Genomic DNA, 22132 nt, shown 5'->3' with positions numbered 1-22132 from the left:
GTACTCTATCTGCATTAGGGCAGCCCAGATAGAATTATATTCCAATTTAACAAACAGGTTGGGTTAAGTAATCTGGAGTAAATTTAATTTGCATGTAATCTCAGTTACACCTGTTCTGGAAGTGTTTGATGGGCTCGTATAATGAAGGCTTTATAATGTGCCTCATCTGTACTGTCCATGACCTGCTAGAATGTGGATAGTATAGAGGAAGTTTAAAACTCTATCGCGTTGCAGAGGATTTTCACTGTAAAGCTTTTCACTGTACCTCTGTACACGTGACAATAAACTAAACTAAACTAAATTCTAGTCTGGTTTATGTAGTATCCAGCCTTGGAGTGTTTATTCAGAAAGCAGAAGATGTAGGTTTTAAGGACCTGTCCCACTTGGGCATCATTTACACGACATCATGACAAGCACGTGATGCGCGCGTGGAGCACGGTGATGCGTGGTGGCGTAGGCAGTGACATGCGGTCGTGCGCGGAGCTCCAGGATTTTGGGATTCACAAAATCTTTGCGTGCCACCTGCGTGACGTGCAAATGACGCTTAAGTGGGGCAGGCCCTTTACTCTTTACCTAACCTACGCTGGGAGAGTTTGATGGTGTCATTTACAATGCACTCTTATCTGCGGTTATTCATGTCCTGGGACTACTTGATGGGACTGTTCCACATCATTGGAAATCCACAATGAGCTTGTTACAGATGTTGCAGAGAAAGATACGAGTTGTTTTTGTATAACCCATGGTGAATTGGTTCTGGGATTTTCATTCGTATTTATTCTGTTCTTGGATTTGTGCATCTACTATTTAATTTCCCATCCCTGATTACCCTTAATGATGGTGGTGATGATGGTGGTGATGATGGTGGTGGTGAGTTACCTTCTTGATCCTCTGCAGTCTTTCTGATGAAGGGCCTCCTCCCACCATGTTGATGGGGAGGGAGTTCCAGGATTTAGGTAAAGTGGCAATGCAGCTCTGACAATGTGCAACTGGGAGGGGAGCCCGCAGGTGGTGGTGTTCCCCTGTAGCATGATGCTCTTGTCCTTCATAGAGATAGGGGTTTTGGGATTGGGAGGGGCCTGGGCGAATAACTGCAGCCACGGTGCACCAGTGATGGAAGGGGTGACAGTCAAGCCTTGTTGGTGTTGTATTCATACAGGAGAGACTACTCCATCACACTCCTGACCTTAGCCTGGTAGATGATGGAAAGCTTTCGGGGAATGAGAGATGCATCACTCACCCCAGGATACACAGTCTCTTGTAATTTCAGTGATGATATAGCTGGTTCAGTTGAGTTTCAGGTTAATGGTGACCCCTCCCCCTCCCCCCCCCCGAAGATGTTGATGGCAGGGGACTCCGCATTGGTAATGCCACTGAAAGCGAAGGGTAGGATGTTGACATTTCTTTGTGAACATGGTTACTGTTTCTCACTTATCAGCCCAGGCATTAATCACGTCTAAGTCTTTCCACATGCAGGTAAGGTCTGGTACATTTGCTGAAAGGTTGTGAGTGGAATTAAAGGTATTATCCAATGTTATACACATCTATAAGATCACCCTTCATCCTCCTATGCACCATGGAATAGAATCCCAGCCAACTCAACCTCTCCCTATAGCTCAGACCCTCGAGTCCTGGCAACATCCTCGTAAATCTTCTCTGTACCCTTTCCAGTTTGGCATCTTTCCTCTAACATGCTGACATCTTTCCTCTAACATGCTGACATCTTTCCCATGACGTGGTATCTACTCTGTGCACCTGCCCTCTGTGTATTCAGAAGGCAAACGTGGAGGGAACTATCCTTTAAACCAGCCTTTATGGACTTGACTTGGGAATGCTTGATGTCACTGTGCAGCGGGATCTTTACTGTGTATCTGCCCTCTGCTGCATTTGATGCAGAGGTGTTGTGGTACTGCAGAGGGAGCTGTACTCTGTGACGAACCCATGCTCCCCGTGACCTGCAGCTGCATTCCTGGACCTGTTCAGAAGGGAGTTTACTCTGCATCGAAACGTAATGTTGCTTGCCCTGGGACCCTTTGACCAGTCAGCAGGGAGAAACCTTTGTTCTGATCCTGTTTCATGGCCCACCTTCTCTGCTAGTTGTTAGAAGACATACAGAGGGATGTTTACACTCTCTCTCACCTGCAGTTCCTGAGGTAGTTGTAACTTGCATGATAAAATATAATGGAAGCTTCAGGGCTTATTGATAGGATAAAAGGAGATTTTCTATATTTTTCCTTATTTCTTTACAATATGGGAGGCTATTCAGCCCATCAAATCTATGTTAGCTCACAGAACTATTCTATTCCAATACTATTCTCCTTGTGATCTATTCTCCCCTCATTCATAGAAACACAGAAACATAGAAAATAGGTGCAAGAGGAGGCCATTCGGCCCTTCGAGCCAGCACCCCCATTCATTGTGATCATGGCTGATCGTCCCTTATCAATAACCCGTGCCTGCCTTCTCCCCAAATCCCTTGACTCCACTAGCCCCTAGAGCTCTATCTAACTCTCTCATTTGCATGAACTATTCCCAGATTCTACCACCTGCACTAGGGCCAATTAACCTATTAGCCTGCATGTCTTTGGGATGTGCGAGGAAACTGGAGCACCTGGGGGAAAACCCATACAGTCCCAGGGAGAACATGCAAACTCCACGCCGACAGTACACGAGGTCAGCATTGAACGTAGGTTGCTGGAGCTGTGAGGCGGTGGCTCTACTGGAAATACACAGATCATCAATGAGGCAGAAACTCTCCTTCCTTGGCATCATGTGTAATTCATACACTAGTTACGAGCACAGCCTTCATTCTGTCCACAAGACCCAACAGCAAAGCTTATGAGCATCAAGGATAGTTTGTGTGGATTGTAGGCTGCCCAATCCTCCTTTGATCCCCAGGGATTTGAGGTAATTGAGGTAAGACATTGCTAATAGTTTCCTTCCAGATTTAAGAATGCAACAATAATTATAGGCACTGGTGGCACAAGCCACATGGGCTTCTTCAGATGACCAGCTTGTGGTTCTGGGCACATGGGATGTTGGGCCGAATGGTGGCAGATACTCTCGTATCTTTTATATTTAAGCTGTGAACTGAGAGCTGTGAGTTGAGACAAAGGTATCAGTAATCCGAAGGTAGCAGATGGGATTACAAAAGAGTGGTGAACACCACCCAATCCATCATGGGTACTGCCCTCCCCACCGCAGAAGGGATCTATGGGAGGTGATAACTATGAACTATGGACTGCATTCTTTTTGCACTAAGGAGTTTGGGCTTTTTAGGGGTAATTAATTTATTAAATGTTGTTTATTATCTATTATCTATGTGTATTGTGTTTACAGGCCTGTTATGTTGCTGCAAGTACGAATTTAATTGTTCTATTGTTGGTGCTTATGGCAATTAAACCAACATGATCCTTAGTCAAAGAGACATAGAGTGATACAGCATGGTAACAGATCCTTCGGCCCAACTTGTCCACACTGGAATACGTCCCAGCTACACTATTTCCACCTGCCTGCATTTGGTCCATATACCTCCAAACCTCTCCTATCCATGTACCTGTCTAACTGTTTTCTTAAACGTTGGGATTGTCCCAGCCGCAACTGGGGTCAAGGATAGAGCGTTCCCGTGGCGGCTTCGTTTCCACCAATCTTTCCACCACCGCGTACAAGAAGCACAAGAAGTGACAAGACAGACACCATTGTATGCAGATGCCGAGAAGTGTGGTCAGCTCTGGCTGAACAACTTCGGATCTTGTGCGTGGACTCGATAAGAAGAAAAAGCCGCAACCAGCTGTTTGTTCCAAACACCCACCACCCGTTGTGTGAAAAAGTTACCCCTCAGATTCCTTTTAAATCTTTTCCCCTTCACCTTAAACCTATGTCCTCTGATCCTCGATTCACCTACTTTAGGCAAGAGACTCTGTGCATCTACCCGATCTATTCCTCTCATGATTCTTGATTTGGTTAGGTGGTCCTAAACTTAGTCACCAGTGTAGTATTTGGGAGGTTGGGTGTTGGTGGGACAGTGAGAAGAGATATCCCCCTCTAGCCCTATTCTTTCTCTATGAATTAATTATCTCTGAAGATCTCCAGTCCCAAGCTGTCGGCCAGTACCAGGAAGTTAATGGTCGTCTCTGCAAGTTCTCTCCATGCTACCTTAAGAAACTCCTTGTTCCCTGCTGCCCTTCCAGCACAAGCAGTTTGCTAACCTTTCTCTCTATCTTCACTAGCTGGTGTTTACGCCGGTTTGTGTAGCAGTAGAGGCTGGAGAAAGACAATTGTGTATCGCAGATGGAGCCGATCTTTGTGCAGCCTTCTTTATAATCCTCAATGAATTATTCATACTTTGCAGTTAAAAGTAGCACCACCTTTTGCTTTCAGGTTTGCAACGCCTTTACCGATTGGGACCTGCGCCCTTCATGACTACAATAAGCTTCCTTCTTTCAAAGGACATTGGAGTCTTTTTGTGGGGCTCACCGCTGGACACATTCTCTGATAGTTTTCAAACGCAGCCTCAGATTCCTTGTGCGGGCTGAGATTGACTGGGTGCTGAAGTGTTGCTGGCGAACTTGGGAACAGTAGATGTTCAGATGCTTCCAACCAGTCAGTGTATCTTTACCTCTGGTTAATAAAGTCCCTCTATAGTGCAGCAGCAAACCCCGTCGGGCGAAGAGAAGTATTAATATAAAGTAACGCTTCCTTTAATCCATCTAGTTAGTTCATCTCACAAGGGTAATAGACTATACATTGGATAGCACAATGACTATAGTAATCAATATTGACTATGTCTTTGGAATATTTCATGGGGTGGGTTTGTAGCCCTTGGTACCTGCCTTAGAATTGTTTAATTGGACAGTGTTTTAACCCTGTGCTGATAGAGTTTGAAATGTCATTGCATGGGGCACATTAAGCTTTATTGGGCCCATGCTTTTCCAACCCTGGGAATATTAGTTGCAGAGGGAATTTTAGATAGTTACTAACTTGCTCCACCTATTCTCAAAAGTATTTACTCTGTCCATCTCACACTGAGCCAGTCTTCAATAGAGATGTGTAGATGGAGCAATACTTTACATCAAATCTGTTTAACCTACGTCATTATAAAACATGGTCTACACATGCTGGAAAATCTGGTGTATTTAATAAATCGGGCGGCATCTGTAAAGAGAGAAAGTAAATTAAAGTTGAGGTTTTTGTCTTTGGAACTGGCTAGTGCTTTGAAGGAGTGACTCTCAGCTTCCAGCTCCTGCCTCCCACAACTCTGACCTCCCTCTCATGCTGTTCCAGCAAAGCCCAATGCAAGCTCAAGGACATCGCCTCATCTTCTGAACAGAGGCATTACATCCTTCAGGACAACATTGAATTCAGGTAGACACAAAGGACTGGAGTAACTCAGTGGGTCGGGCACCATCTCTGGAGATAAAGGATGGGTGACATTTCGGGTCGGAAGCCTTCTTCAGACTGCAACCAGCACCTGCAATTCCTTTCTACACATTTTGTCCCATCCTTTTTCTCCAGAGATGCTCCCTGATCGCTGAGTTACTTCTGCACGTTGTGTCTGTCTTTGGTATAAAGCAGTATCTACAGTTCCTTCCTACTTATTGAATTCAAGTAGATAACCAGCCTCTCCAGTTTGCGTCTGGGTTGGCTGATTCTAAAACATTTTTGATTTCTAACTTTTCCCAGTGTTGATGGAAGGTCACTGGCCTGAAATGTTTAACTCTGCTTCTCCCTCCATGGATCATGTTTGTATTGTATTTTAACTCCAATCATTACATGGCTGGGGAGTGTTTGACGATGCAATGTCAGACTAGCTTCATTCTCTCCTGCCCTTGCCCTTGTAGAGGGTTTTGCATGGCACCAGTGTGTTCCGTAGAGCGTGTCACATGCTCCATCATCAAATGCAGATTTGGAAGTTGCTTTCCTGTTTCCAAAATCCGGAGAAAGAATCTCAGGGAAGGATAGGTGAAGCTTTGTCAGTCACACCTTGTATTTGAAATGCCAACAGCTGCTCCTTGTCTATTATAAGCTTTTCACATGAGACGGCATTTACAATAAACAGCTTCAGTGGTTTCTGTACTGGCAGTTTAAAAATCGAAGCAGAAATTGTTTGTATAAGAATGCACTTCTTTCTCTCAGCTTTATTATCCTAGTGATTTCCCTTCAGCCAGACGATTGATTTAAATCATGACAACTCTCCTGATCGGTCTTTGTCACTGCCTCCACTTTATTCTGATTGCACTTTCATTTGAAATAATGCCTCCCCTCTGCACCATTTTTGGGGACTTTTGGCAGGTTTCTAAAGATGAAAAATAGAATCTTGTGTGAAGGTGTTTGGTAACTGTAAGTCCATTCACTCATGGAACAATGCCGTGTAACTTCCAGCCACCATGTAATGATGTTGTTTCTACGTGAAACTGCTGGGAGTTATGCAAATTTTTTTGTAGTGCAGCTTATGAAGCACAGATTCTTACTACTAACGTGCAAAGATTTTTCCCAACCAATGGCAATTTCACTGTCACCTGGACTTCATAATTCCAGCTGGGCTCGGCAGCTAAAGCCCAGCTTCTGATCTCAGAGGGGTAGCAATTATCTTTAACTGCACTTTTAAGTGCCCTGAAATGCCATTTGGTGCATGCTAATGCCAGCAGAACATTGAGATATGTGCGTGCTAGTATGTGCTGATGCAGGGCTCATTGGAAATTTAACATTGTTTTTCGCACGGCTGGCTTGTGAATAATGGCGTGCCTGAGAAATCAGTGCTGTTTATCATCAATATCAACAATTTGGATGAGAATATGCAAGGCGTGATTAGTAAGTTTGCAGATGACACAACAAGCGGTGTCACAGGTAGATGGGGTGGTAAAGAAGGCTTTTGGCACACTGGATCGTGTCAGGGTACCGAGTATTGTGCTCAGTTTTGGTCACTATGGTATACAGTAGGAATGATGCCAGTAAGCTGGAAAGAATGCAGAGAAGATTTACGAGAATGTTACCAGGACTCAAGGGGCTGAGCTTTGGGGAGAGGTTGGGCAGACTAGGAAGTTATGTTTCGGTGTGCAGGAGCTGAACTTTAATCTTGTATAAAATCATGAAGGGGATAGGAAGGCGTAACCGCCCAGCACTGCCCCCCCCCCCCCCCCACCTTGCTTCGAGGACTTTAAAAAATATACAATTGCCCCCTTACCCTCCTGTTCAGCTAAAAATGTGCTGGAAGTACTGTGTGTTCCTCGATTGCAACTTTGTTGCAAGCTGGGCCAGCAAGGATTTGGATCCCAATAGCTGCAACATTTTTCTTAAAATTGAATTAGTAAATTTTAAAATGTCAATAACATGAAATATAACATCAATCTGAACGAAACTTGACACAAACGACCACAGGACAATGGTGAGTAAGGTGGTGCAAAGATTTTAGCGCTATCATGTACCGTCTGGCACAGTTCCAGGATCACATGGGCAAACACGCACAGATAAATAGAAACAAGACGAGAGTTTTGGTAACATATATAGATGAGCCAAACGGGGGAAAATGGGACTAGCTTAGAGGCACCATCTTGGTTGGCATGGGTGGGTTAGGTTGAATGAACTGACTCCATGCTGCCTGACTCTATGACTTTGACCAAAAGCAAAAAACTCTGAAGATGCTCATCAGGCATCTTCAAGAGAAGCAGAGTCACCATTTCAGGCAATTTATCTTGCATGAGAATGAAGAAAAGCTAGAAAATGGATATGTGTTAAGTTGCAGAGAATTTGGAGGGGTGGAGAGAGGAAAGGAAATATCTTTAAAAAGGCAAGGGAGACATATTAGACAAAGGACACAACATGTTATTTTCATTGAGGTCGGTGAGCTGTGATCAGCTGCTAATAACCTGTGATATCGAGTTCACCATTCCCTTCCCTTCCCTTTTATTTAAATTATTTGATCAGTGATTACTTGAAGATTGTGTGTTTCTCTTCTGATTCCCTGGATCAGGATAATGAGAAACGAGGGCCTGAGAAACTAAAGGGCCTGTCCCACGATGCGACTTTACCCAAGAGCTCACCCGAGTTAAAAAAAAATCAAACTCCTGGCACCTCATCATGAGTATTTTTTTACTTTTGGAAAATTTTCACACGGTTGAAAAAACTTCACGAGTTTCCACGTTTCCCGAGTACCTGCCGTTAGCATTACTAGCAGCTACGAGACATCCACGTACTTCTCCGTACTTACCATGAGTTTGATTTTTTTTTAAACTCGAGAGAGCTCTTGGGTGAACTCGCGTTGTGGGACATGCCCTTTATGTAGCAATGTTACAAAATTTTGAGATTTTAAAAATCAAGTCTGTAATTTATCCCATCAGATAAAGCATAAAAATAAGTTTAATTTGACACCTAATTCACTTTCATATCTCAAGTATTTAAAAAGTTATGGCCATTTTCATACTGGGAAATGAGCATCTTGTTCCCTATTGATTTTCTATGGACATAACAAAAAAGCTGTGATCGTGAACAGTCAAAAGCCCATAACTTTCTTAAAAATTAAGAGAACTGAATGAAATTTTCAGTTATCATAGATTGAAGCATTCTGAAACAAATATAAAATAATCTTACTTGGATGACCTGAAATTAAAGCATATAATTAGTTAGTTACCTAATTGTAGCTAATTTCAGACTTAAATTACTAGATCTAAACATCTATCCATTTCTTAATAAATGATTAACATTTTTAAATAGCCTAAATGTCCAAATAATATTCACAAATAATTCACAATAAAACATGATTTTTAAATCTCATTTACATTAATTTATAGGCCAAATGGAAGGAATTTAGTGTTTAATTGCTGTAAATAAATGTCCATTTAAATCAGCTTTCCAGTGGGTCCCTGTGGAACGCGCTGGTTTAGAACGTTCACATTGCGGTAGATTTGTGCCCACAAATGCCGAGAAAAATACTGCGGGATATAATGGGCCCAAAATGAGCTGCTCGCAATATTAAACTTTGTATAAAGGGATCTTTAGAAGCCCTTTTTAATGTAAAAATATACAGCATACCTTCTGTGGTTTGCTTTATGAGACCCTGCGGTTGCTGGCGGTCGCGGGTTTAGAGATTGATTTTTAAACTACTATAACTATTATTCAAGGCCTTTAAACCTAATAATAGCTTTTGCGACGGGGTCTTTCAGCGATTTTTCGTTAATAATTAACTAGGCTGAACATTTTCGATTGGAACAGCTTAGAGAAAATCGCGTTTTAAACCCGCCCCCTCTAAACGGCGCCAAAATCGCGCACACCCGCAGCGACAGATTTTCAACGACGCTTCAGGTAGGCTTTGCAACATACCTACTTTATGGGTGGTTAGTTAGTGCAAAACATTACATGCTCTTCTATGGGAAGTGTGAAAGGGAGTACATTCCTGTTCATAGTAGACAGGGTGATTTGTTCTACTGCCGTTACATGTTTTAGTTATTGACGCAAAATGTATCACACTGTCACAGAGCTGGTCACACTGTCACAGTTGTTCACACTGTCACAAAATACATCGCAATGTCACAGTTGTTCACACTGTGGTTTACGCAATCATAGTTGTTCATACTGCCACACGTTGTTTACACTGCCACACGTTGTTTACACTGCCACACGTTGTTTACACTGCCACACGTTGTTTACACTGCCACGGTTGTTCACACTATCACGGTTGTTCACACTATCACTCAATTGTTCACACTGCCACACGCCGTTCACACTATCACGGTTGTTCACACTGCCACACAATTGTTCACACTGTCACACAATTGTTCACACTGCCACACGCCGTTCACACTATCACGGTTGTTCACACTGCCACACAATTGTTCACACTGCCACACGATTGCAGGGTGACTTGGACAGGTTGGGTGAGTGGGCAGATGCATGGCAGATGAAGTTTAATGCGGATACATGTGAGGATATCCACTTTGGGATAAAAAACAGGAAGGCAGATTACTACCTAAGTGGCGTCAAGTTGGGAAAAGGGGAAGTACAACGGGATCTGGGGGTCCTTGTTCATCAGTCTACGAAGGTAAGCATGCAGGTACAGCAGGCAGTGAAGAAAGCGAATGGCATGTTGGTCTTTATTACAAGAGCAGTCGAGTATAGGAGCAAAGAGGTCCTTCTGCAGTTGTACAGGGCCCCAGTGAGACCACACCTGGAGTATTGTGTGCAGTTTTGGTCCCCTAATTTGAGGAAGGACATTCTTGCTATTGAGGGAGTGTAGCGTAGGTTTACAAGGTTAATTGGGACTGTCATATGCTGAGAGAATGGATCGGCTGGGCTTGTACACTCTGGAGTTTAGAAGGATGAGAGGGATTCTTATTGAAACATATAAGATTACTAAGGGTTTGGACACGCTAGAGGCAGGAAACATGTCCCCGATGTTGGGGAGTCCAGAACCAGGGGCCACAATTTAAGAATAAGGGGTAAGCCATTAGAACGGAGATGAGGAATCACTTTTTCTCACAGAGTTGTGAGTCTGTGGAATTCTCTGCCTCAGAGGGCGATAGAGGCGGTAGAGGTTCTCTGGACTTTCAAGAGAGAGCTAGATAGGGCTCTTAAAGATAGCGGAGTCAGGGGATATGGGAAGAAGGCAGGAACGGGGTACTGATTGGGGATGATCAGCCATGATCACATTGAATGGCAGTGCTGGCTCGAAGGGCCGAATGGCCTACTCCTGCACCTATTGTCTATTGTCACATGTTGTTCACACTATCACGGTTGTTCACACTGCCACACCGTTGTCACTGCCACAGGGTTTATCATAGTGACAACAGTGTCCCAGGGCGTAAGACACTATCACAGGGTATATCACGCTATCACAATGTCTGCTACACTATCACAGGGTATAGCACACTAACATGGGGTAGATCACACACATGGGATATGTCACCCTGTCACGGGGTATACAACACAGGGTATCGCACATTATTATAAGGTACAACACACATGGAGTATGTGGCACTGTCATCGCTGTCATAGATGTATAGCTCACAAAATTCATCACACTGCAATGGGGATCGTCCGACTGTCATAGAGCATATCACAATGTCCATCACACAGGCTACACCACGCTGTTGGAGGAACGTCACGATGTCACGAGGTCTATCACGCAGGGTGTATCATGGGGTTTAGCACATGGTCAGAGGCTTTATCACATTTCTGCAGGTGCTATCTCATTGCCACAGTCTCTTTCACACTGATTAGTTTATCGAACATCACAGGTGTTTGTTACAATGTCACTGAGTAACGCACTTGCTTATCACATTTTCACAGGTTGCATCACACTGCTGCAGATTTAAACAAAATACATTTATTCTATTTCTCGAACATCGACAAAACCAACACTAATTATCCATTCCTAATTGCCCTTGAGGAGCGGACGGAGAACCAACGTTTGTGACCACAGCGGTGGTTCTGGGGAAGTTGCTCCCTCGGTGCTGTTGGGGACAGAGTTGCCGGATTTAGACTCAGCCATGATGAAAGAATGACAATATATTTCCTCGTCAGAATGTTGTGTAAGGTGGGGGGGGGGGGGGGGGGGGAGGTGTGATGGTGTTCCTCTGAACCTGCTGCCCATGCCCATCCTGATGTTAGAGGTCAGAGGCTTGAGAGGAGCAGTGAGAGCAGCCCAGGTGAGTACCTGCAGTGGGTTTGATGGACACAGCCACTTGAGGGAGTGTATGTTCAGGATGGCAGATGGAGTGGTAATCAAGCAGGCTGCCTTGTCCAGGTTGGTGGTAGACATAGAGTTGTTGGAACTGCCCTAATCCAGACAACTGGTACCTTGCAGATGGTAGAAAGGCCTCTGACCCACTTTCTTGGTCACCAAATGTATGTGGCTGGTAAATGGTAAGAAATTAATATAATTCCCCCCCCCCCCCCCGGGTTTATAATACAGATACAGAGCTCAGTGTGATGTTGCGAATACTTATCACAATGTTATCACTGGTTTATCACGCTCTTGCCGATATTTATCAGATTTTCTCAAATATCAATTAGTTGGTGGAGTCAGTCATAGATAGCAAAGAAGATTGTCTCGGTATGATAGATCAGCCGAGAAGCTGGACGGAATGGTGGCAGCTGGAATTGATTCAAGGGAAGTGTAAGCACTGCACTTTTGGAAGTCAAATCCTAGTAGGACATACTGTAGAGAGTATTGACCTTAGGACTTGACCAAACGGTATTGACCTTAGGACTAATGATGTACAGAGGGACTTTGGGGTGCAGATCCATAGCTCCCTGAAAGTGGGTGCACAGATGGATAGAGAAGTTAAGAAGGCATTTAGTATGCTTTTCTTCCCAGGCTTAAGGCCATGAGTATTAAGGTGGGGTTATCATGTTGCAACTGCACAAACCGTTAGTTAAACCACACTTGGAGAATTGTGTACAGTCCTGGCTGCCACATAGCAGGGAGAATGTGAAAGATGCATAAGAGATGTTGCTGAAAGGGCTCGTTGCTGTGCTTACGATTCCATGAGTTTATGACACTGTTACCAAGGTCATCAACATGAAATGTTGACTTTGTTTTTGCTGCCTGACCTGCTGAGTGTTTCCTGAACCTTCTGTTTTCGTTTCAGAATAAGATCATAAGATCATAAGAGATAGGAGTAGAATTAGCCCATTCGGCCCATCAAGTCTACTCCGCCATTCAATCATGGCTGATCTACCTCTACCTCCTAACTCCATTCTCCTGCCTTCTCCCCATAACCTCAGTTCTGTACTAATCAAGAATCTATCTATCTCTGCCTTAAATGTAGCCACTGACTTTGCCTCTATGGCCTTCTGTGGCAAAGAATTTCACAGATTCACCAGCCTCTGACTAAAGACTAAATGAGTGCATCTGTAAACCCCATTTTGTAGAGAGCAAGAGCGGACGTGGCAACTTCAGATTGGCAACGGTAACTGGTGCCACAGCTGAGGGTTCGGCTATTTAAAACCTGCATGGCTGTCAGAGGAAGGGACCAACTGTGCCGTAGCCAAGTTTGCTGATGGTATAAAGAAGGTGTGGGGATGGGGGAGTGAAGTTGTGAGGAGCCTTAAAGGAGATAAAGATAAGTTGTGTGTGTGGGCCAAGAGATGGCAGATGGTGCACAATGCACTGATATGTGAGGTTATCCATTTTGGTGGGAATAGTGTTACAACAGAATATTACATAAATGGTGTCAGACTGTTGAATGCTGCTGTTAAGATAGATCTGGGTATCAGCAGGTCAGGCAGCATCCGTAGAGAGGGAAAGCTAATTAATATCTCAGGTCATTGACTCTTCTTTCGAGAGACGATAGATTAGATTGTAGTGTGGGTGAGGGAGAGATGGAGAGAGCAAAGGGAATATCTCTGACAAGGTGAGATCAGGATTGCCATGGCGATAAGTTGTGGAGGAAACCATCTGGTTGATAGGATAACGAGGGAAGTGTGAATGAGGGAAGTTATAGAGAGAAATAAACTAAAAGATATGAATGTTCAATAACATTCACGACGCGTCAGATAATGAAACAGTCCACATCCAAATGTAGAGGACCTGGACAATATCCTCCACCCTGGGGAATCATTTCAATAAATCACAACTGTACCCTCACCAACGCCTTTACAGCCTTAGAAGACTGGATAGACTCGGCTTGTACTCGCTAGAATTTAGAAGATTGAAGGGGGATCTTATAGAAACTTACAAAATTCTTAAGGGGTTGGACAGGCTAGATGCAGGAAGATTGTTCCCGATGTTGGGGAAGTCCAGAACAAAGGGTCACAGTTTAAAGATAAGGGGGAAGTCTTTTAGGACCGAGATGAGAAAAACATTTTTCACACAGAGAGTGGTGAGTCTCTGGAATTCTCTGCCACAGAAGGTAGTTGAGGCCAGTTCATTGGCTATATTTAAGAGGGAATTAGATGTGGCCTTGTGGCTAAGGGGATTAGGGGGTATGGCGAGAAGGCAGGTACGCGATACTGAGTTGGATGATCAGCCATGATCATATTGAATGGCGGTGCAGGCTCGAAGGGCCGAATGGCCTACTCCTGCACCTATTTTCTATGTTTCTATGTTTCTATGTATGGCGCCCAGTGCTGGATGCAATCCAACAGTTGTGACCTGTCTGTTGCTCTATCAGGGTATATCATGAGTTCCTTGCCCATGTACTGCATGTCCCCATTTATAACGCCCAGGGTTCTGTATGCTTTCTGTATACTTTCTGAATCTGCTTGTCACTTGGTCCAGCATCTGCAGTCTCCATGTTGCGATGTTCCATGCATGTATATCCCCATCTCTCTCTGTTCTTGTGCCCCTTAGGATCGGATACCCTATCTTACATTGACTCTTCTGATTCTTGCTACCAAGATGTAACTTTTCACATTTTTCTGCACTAAATTTCATCTGCCCATTTGGGCAGCCTGTCTATATAGACAGGCTGCCCGAATGGGAAGATGAAATTTAGTGCAGAAAACTCTATATAGTTGTAGAGACATACAGCACAGAGTCAGGCCCTTTGGCCAACCATATCCATGCCTACTATTGTAGTTTTGTATACTAGTTTCAGTGGATACTCTCCTTGACGTCTCTCACTATCCTCCTCACAGTTCGGTACATCTCCTTGGTGCCATCTGGAAAGTTGGAGCGTGTTCTCCGAAAACCAGTGGTCCTGTTACCATCCCTTGGGAAAAGCCACTGGTCACTTCCCTCCAACCCAGAGAACAATCCTTCACTACCACGAGCAAAATTCCAGACTGTGGAATAACTGAGAGGGGGCAGGCAGCATCCATGGAGAAAAATGTTCAAACATTGGTTCGGGTCGGGACCCTTCTTCACTACCACTCTCCCTGTGACCTGGCTAGTTTTCTATCATCTGTAAATAGCACCTTGTTAAATGTCTTTCAGAACTCTGAATATTGTCTCAGCAGCCATATTTCCCTCATCAATTTTCTCAATTAGCTGAAAGATTCTATCAGATTAGTTAAACATGATTTTTCGTTAACAGACAAGTCTTTAATCAAATCAAACTTGTCCAAGTGACTGATCATTTTCTCCACAATTATTTCTAGAACCTTTGCCCTCCAAGTTAAAATGGCAGACCTGGAGTCACTGGATTTATCCCTGCACCATTTTTGAACAGATCTGTTGCACTTGTACTTTGCCAGTCCTCAGGCACCATCCCTGGACCATGGATCTTTGGAAGGTCCCATGTCTCTGCCTTTCCTTTCCTTATTTCTCTCAGTATCCCAGGATGTATTCCATTGGGCCCAGGTGATTTATTAACCTGTTCACTGACAAGTCTTTCTTCTTCACTATTGGCCATGACCTGAGTACACTCGGGGGTGGCGCTGTGTTTAAGAAGGAACTGCAGATGCTGGGAAATCGAAGGTAGACAAAAGTGCTGGAGAAACTCAGCGGGTGCAGCAGCATCGATGGAGCGAAGGAAATAGGCAACGTTTCGGCTGAACCTGGGTTTGAAGAAGGGTTTCGGCCCGAAATGCTGAGTTTCCCCAGCACTTTTGTCTACTGGGGGTGGCACTGAACAGGTTAACCTCCCCACTATCTCTTTATCTATTTCTATCCACAGAAAATCTCAGCAGCATCTTCCAATTGCCAAAATAAAACCAGAATATGTTGAAAACACTCAGCAGACTAGGCAGCACCTATGGAAAAACACAAACGTAAAGTTTCAGATTTACGACCTGTTAATTCTGATAAATAACTCTTGGCTTGAAATGTTAACTCTGTTTCCCTTTCCACTGATACTGCCTGACTTACCAAGTGTTGACAGCATTTTCTGGTTTTATTAAAGATTCCCAGCAACTGCATTTGTTAATTTTCTTCCTTTGCTGTGACTGACGTGGATTGTTATTGTTCTGCCACTGTGCTTATTGCATAATTGTAGATGATCATTATACCACCTCGTCGTCATTGATGTGTGCAGAGAGGACGGGTGCCAATCCGAAACTTTGTCTGTCCATTTCCCTCCGCAGATGTTACCCGGCCCTCTGAGAATGCTGGGGTAACTCAGCAGGTCAGGCAGCATCTCTGAAGAGTACCTCTCCTCTGACTGCGAGTCCGCGGAGAGGTATGAGAGGTACGTCAGAGGTAGGAAAGATATACCTCTAGTTTCCCCCTCCCTGACTCTCAGTCTGAAGAAGGGACTCGACCCAAAATGTCACCTACTTTTCTCCTGAGATGCTGCTTGACCCGCTGAGTTACTCCAGCATGTTTGTGTCTATCTAGAGATCATGAGGTAAAAGGTAAGGTAAGGTGATTTCTAGGTATCAGAGGGGCTGATGATATGCGAGGATGGAATCGATGCACATCAGGCACCAGGTATGGCTCCAACTATGTATGGAACATTGGGGAAGATATTCCGACCCTCGCAAACATGTAACGCAGCCCAAACAATGAGACCAACTTACCCAGCACAAGGTGGGCGAGGAGCCTAGGCTTTCCCTGCTGCTGTGGGCTCAGTTGTAGTGTTTACCCGCACATTAATCAGCAGCAAACATCTTCAGCCCGCTGCCTTTGGGCTGTCAAATGCAGGAACCTGTCTTGTTTTCCCACCAGACTCGGATTCAGGAGCCTCTAATTCAACATATCAAAAATGCAAGTCTTTAACAGCCTCAGTCATAGCATTTTCTCGTTTGAACTTTTCTATTGTGGCTGCTCGAAATGTAGAATTGTTAGATGTTAGTCAATAGATTCCGTATTCTGCGAGAGAGGTGCAACCCTTCAGTGGACAAGCCTGTCACATTTTCACACTCTCTTGCCTCTTGTCAGTGGGGCTGAGATACAAGCATCCTTGAGCTGTAATCACACACAAAATGTGCTGGTTGCTAAGCAACTGCGTTGCCGAAGACAGCATTAAAGCCGAGTCTATTATAGATTCAGATTCAACGTGCGTTTCATAATCTGAGACCTGGCACATTGCCAAGTAATTATTTGGAATGAATTATGTAATGGTTAGGTGATGTTGCCAGACTAGTAACCAGCCGGCAGTGGTTCTCTACTGGTTATGTTATGATATCACAGGGATTAAAACAGTACATCGAACATAAAACGTGTATTCAAGAGAGAGTTAGATTTTGCTCTTAGGGCTAACGGAATCAAGGGATGCCGGCTCGAAAGGCCAAATGGCCTACTCCTGCTCCTGTTTTCTGTGTTTCTATGTTTCTGCATCATAGGAACAGGCCCCTCTGCCCACAATGTCTGTGCCAAAGTTATGCCAGATTAAAGTAATGTCAGCTGCCTGCACATGATCCATTTCCCTTCATTCCCTGCATATTCACCTCTCTATCTAAACATTCCTAGAATTTTTGAAATAAAACTATAGTTACAACTCAGAAGGGGGATGGTCAGCCCGTTGTGTCTTTGCCACCCCCTAGTGGAACAATATCAGCAGTCAAGGTGTCACAAGAGACTGCAGATGCCAGAACCTTGAGTAAAAGAACAAACTACTGGAGGAACTTGGTGGAGTCGACCAGAAGCATCAACTGTCCATTTCCCTCTCCAGATGCTGCCTGACTCGTTGAGTTGCACCTGCAGTCAGTTTTTTCACTCAATATCACCAGTCCAATTCCCCACAACCCTGCAAATTATACGAAGTCCCTGTCCAATTCCCATTTGGAGAATGGATTGATTCTGCCTTTTAATGCTTATATGAATGGGCCAGTAACCAAAAGAGTAGCTCTGTGGTGGACATGACCAGGGTATGCTGCTGGACTGATAACTTCCTGGATTAGTAACCCAAAGAAAATCAAAATGATGATTGCAATGCTGGAGCTGTGAACCAGGCAACAAAACTGTAGTTTTGAGATAAGAGTTTACAGCATGGAAGTGGGGTGGAAGATTGCAACCTTCATGTGGTCCGCCCTGTTTCGACGAATGCAATCAACCCGGCGTGCACAATCAACTAAGATCAAATAGAACAAGTTGTCCTACAACTTTAGGTTATTCGCAAGAAGAAGAAGCATGGAAGCAAGCCCAGTAGTCCACTCAACAAGCACAACCATCAAGAATCCCGTGTTATTCAGAGATGCTGTCCCCCCACAAGGTTATAAGGAATAGGAGAAGAATTAGGTCATTCGGCCCATCAAGTCTACTCCGCCATTCAATCATGGCTGATCTATGTCTCCCTCCTAACCCCATTCTCCTGCTTCTCCCCATAACCTCTGACCCCTTTACTCTATCTCTGCCTTAAAAATATCCACTGACTTTACCACATCCTTCTGTGACAAAGAATTCACGAACCTCTGACTAAAGAAATTTCCCTTCAACTCCTTCCTAAAAGAACGTCCCTTAATTCTGAGGCTATGACCTCTAGTCCTAGACTTTCCCACTAGTGGAAACATCCTCTCCACATCCACTCTATCCAAGTCTTTCACTATACTGTATGTTTCAATGAGGTCCCCCCCTCATTCTTCTAAACTTCAGCGAGTACAGTCATCGTGCCGACAAACACTCACCATAGGTTAACCTACTCATTCCCGGGGTCATTCTTGTAAACCTCCTCTGGACCCTCTCCAGAGCCAGCACATCCTTCCTCAGATATGGTGACCAGAATTACTCACAATATTCTAAATGCGGTCTTACCCAGCCCCTTATAGAGCCTCAGCATTACATCCCTGTTTTTGTATATAGGCCCTCTTGAAATAAATGCTAGAACTGTACTGGAGGATTGAAAGTTAAGGGTTCATGATACCATCAAGTAGCCTAGAGAACAGCGCTGTTGTGATTTTATTACCAGACTAATTATCGAGGGAATAATATTGCAGACTAAGTTCACTTGGTAGAGGTATCTGCCACTGAAAGGATTGAATTTGTTACCTGCCTTTAATTGCCCTTGAGGTGATGGTGACAATATCCTCTCTGAACTACTGTAGTCTTTGTGCAAAAGTGGATTGGAGTGATGTTGGAAAGGAAGGGTATGGATCCACCATTGATGAAAACACAGCAATATAAATCTGAGCCAGTATAATATACGACTAGTAGGAGAACTCGTACTTGTGCTATTCCCATGTACAAGGTGCCCTGTTGTTTACACAGTACAGGCTATGGCTTCAGATAGTGCTGTAGAACACGCCATGGCAAAATGCTGCAATGCCTGTTGTATTGGTTGTGTTCTACACTAGTAACCCGGAAAAGGATGATACACTCTGTCAGCATAGCGGCACAGCTAGTAGATCTGCTGTCACACAGCTCCAGGTACCAGGGTTTGATCCTGACCTCCGGTGCTGTCTGTGTGGAGTTTGCACGTTGTCCCTGTGACTATGCGTGTTCCCCCTGGATGTTCCGGTTTCCTTCCACATCCCAAAACATGCGTGGGTTGGCAAATTGCCCCTAGTATGTACGTGAGTGATAGAATGTAGGGGGAGCTGATGGAAATGTGGGGAGAATAAAATGGGTTAGTGTAGGATTAGTGTGTGTGGGTGGTTGGTTGATGGTCAGCACAAACTCTGTGGGCTGAAGGGCCTGTGTCAGTGGTATATGACTCTGTGGTTATATTGAGACATAAGAAACAGAACAGGACCAACTCATTCAGACTCGCAAGTCCTCTCCGCTGTTCAGTAAGATCTTAAATGACGATCCCATGCCTCAACTCTACCTTCCTGCTTCACTTCCGTAACCCTTCAATCCTCCATAGTCCAGCCTATCTCAATTTTGAACTAGTTACTGACATCCTCCACAGTTCACTGGTTTAGAGAGAATCAAACATTCCCAATAGAACAATCGTGGAACGAATGCTTGGCATAAAAACACACCTGGTTCATCAATGCCCATTGAAGACAATGCTGCCATTCTCACTATGTGTGGCCCGCATGAGATTCCACACCCTCCACCATGGCTGACTATTAGCTGCCCACTCAGTTCAGGGACAACGGGAAATGGGCAATACATTCTTGCCTTGCTGGCAATGGTCTTCAATCTGCTTTAATATCTTTTTGCACTACTTGGATTTTACATTACAATCTTACATTCACTCTGCTATTTTGCACTTGCCATTGTATTTATTGATGTGTTTATCATTACTATACATGTACTTTAGTTTAGTTTAGAGATACAGTGTGGAAACGGGCCCTTCAGCCCACTGAGTCAGCCCACTGACCAGCTACCCCCACACAATAACACTATCCCAAAGACATATTAGGGACAATTTACAATCTAATGGAAGCCAGCTAACCCACAAGCCTGTACGTCTTTGGAGTGTGGGAGGAAGCTAGAGCACACGGGGAAAACCCACGCTGGTCACGGGGAGAACGTACAGTCGGCATCCGTAGTCAGCATTGAACCCGGGCCTCTGAAGCTGAAGCTGCGCCACTGTGCCGGGTACCATTTGCTCTGTGAGCATCATGTGAACAGGAATCTCACTGCATCCTGGTGTAAATGACAATAATCTAATCTAATCTAAACATCTTCCAGAAAAGGAAAGTGATGCTACGTTTTTTAAACAGTGAAACTGGAGTATGTTACCGTGGTGTTCCTAGTATTGAACTTGTAATCCAGACAACAATGTTTTCCTCTTCATGTTACCAGGCTGATAATGCAGAGGCTGGGACTGAAGCAGCTATTCTGCTGGCCCAGTAACTGAGAAAATGCCTGACTCAGTAAGCCTGACTTTCACAGCTGAAAAAAATTATTTACATCGTTTTTAACGCTGCATGAAACAAACTAATAATATAAGTAAGTGTGACCATGAAGCAGTCAAAATTTGATCAATATCCATCCATTTAATTAGTGGTCCTAAGGGAGAGAATCGCACCATCCTGGCCTAGTGAACAGGCAATTCAGTCCAGCAGCACTGATATTGATTTTTGATGCAAGCAGAGACCTAAGTTGCAGGGGATTCTGACAACAGTCAGCCCCACCATCAGCTGTTTAACTGGCCGATGGACAATGCATTCTGGCTTTGGCAAAGACACTCACATTGCAGGAATGCAAGTTTAAGATGCAGTTGTCGAGCTGAGGAAAGGTGGAACAAGCTCGTGGGATAAGCTGCAGCAACAGATAAAGTAGTGAGATCTAAAGGCTCCATCATAGCTCTCACCGGCATTTTGTGTCTATCTTTACATTCAACTAGCTATTTTCCATATACCTTTGCAAAATTACTACACTGTCTTTCAGAATTGGCCTTCACTCAACTTAAGCCATTTTCTCCAAACTTACCTCTGGCCTTTTTTAAAAGCAATGCTAATTCTAACTGAATTATAATCATTACTCCAAGAACGCTCCCCACTTAGATTCCTTTCTGCTGCCGAGCATCAATCCCTAACAATGTTTCTCGACCCTCTTTTGTTGGGCATGCAACAGACTGGCCATAACAAAATTTCCCTGTAGATAATTTAACGATGAACTGCCATCGCTGTCCTTACACTGACTGTATCTTGGATAACAATAGGTAATAGTAAGATTAAACGAGAACTTACCAGTTTGAAGTTTGATCTTTATTTTATGAGTAGTTACGATGAGGGATTACGTGAAGACCCCGCCAGCACGCATGCTCGTCATTCTTCAAAGCAGCGGTGTGGAATCACAGAAAACACAGTAATTGAAATAAACATAGTAAAGATAAGAAGAACTAGGATACCAGTTGACCTTTATAATTGACGGCGGGAGCGGAGGGCACGTAATCCCTCATCGTAACTCCTCATAAAATAAAGATCAAACTTCAAACTGGTAAGTTCTCGTTTAATCTTACTATTTTACTTCGGAGTCACGTGAGTGACTACGTGAAGATTTTAAAGCTCTGTGATTTCAAACCGTGTAACAGTCCATGCTTCACTCACTGCCAAAGTCATCCAAGGAAGGAAGTATGTTATCGTAATCAAACATGAATCAATTTTTAAAAAACAATAACAATATTTATTTTAAACAAAGAAAAATAATGCTCCCCGGGCTTAAATTATATATTTGCGGAATTTAAAATCCTTTCTGCAAATAATACAGGTTTAGCAATCGGCTTATTATAGAACGTTTGGAAAGTTCTTTCCGTGGACCACCCCGCTGTTGCCAAAATATGGTCCAATGGCGCGTCCATATTCTTAGCCGCCGGTGTAGCTGCTGCCCTGGTGGAGTGAGATGTAAAAATGTCAGTATCCACCCCAGCAGCTCCCAATACCTGTCTGAGCCATCTAGAGATGGTTTGTACCGACACCCGACCAT

At 44.0% G+C, this 22132-nt stretch overlaps 1 protein-coding gene across 1 annotated transcript in view; it reads left to right on the top strand.

Annotated features, from left to right (window-relative positions):
• Nucleotides 1-22132, top strand: part of tmem178b (transmembrane protein 178B) — a 255632-nt gene that overhangs the window by 48937 nt on the left and 184563 nt on the right. The window lies entirely within an intron of this gene.

Source organism: Amblyraja radiata, chromosome 19 (genome assembly GCF_010909765.2).
Source record: "Amblyraja radiata isolate CabotCenter1 chromosome 19, sAmbRad1.1.pri, whole genome shotgun sequence".
Lineage (NCBI taxonomy): Eukaryota > Metazoa > Chordata > Chondrichthyes > Rajiformes > Rajidae > Amblyraja > Amblyraja radiata.
Note: the sequence above shows the minus strand (reverse complement) of the source record. Positions and strands in the feature narration are given on the sequence as shown.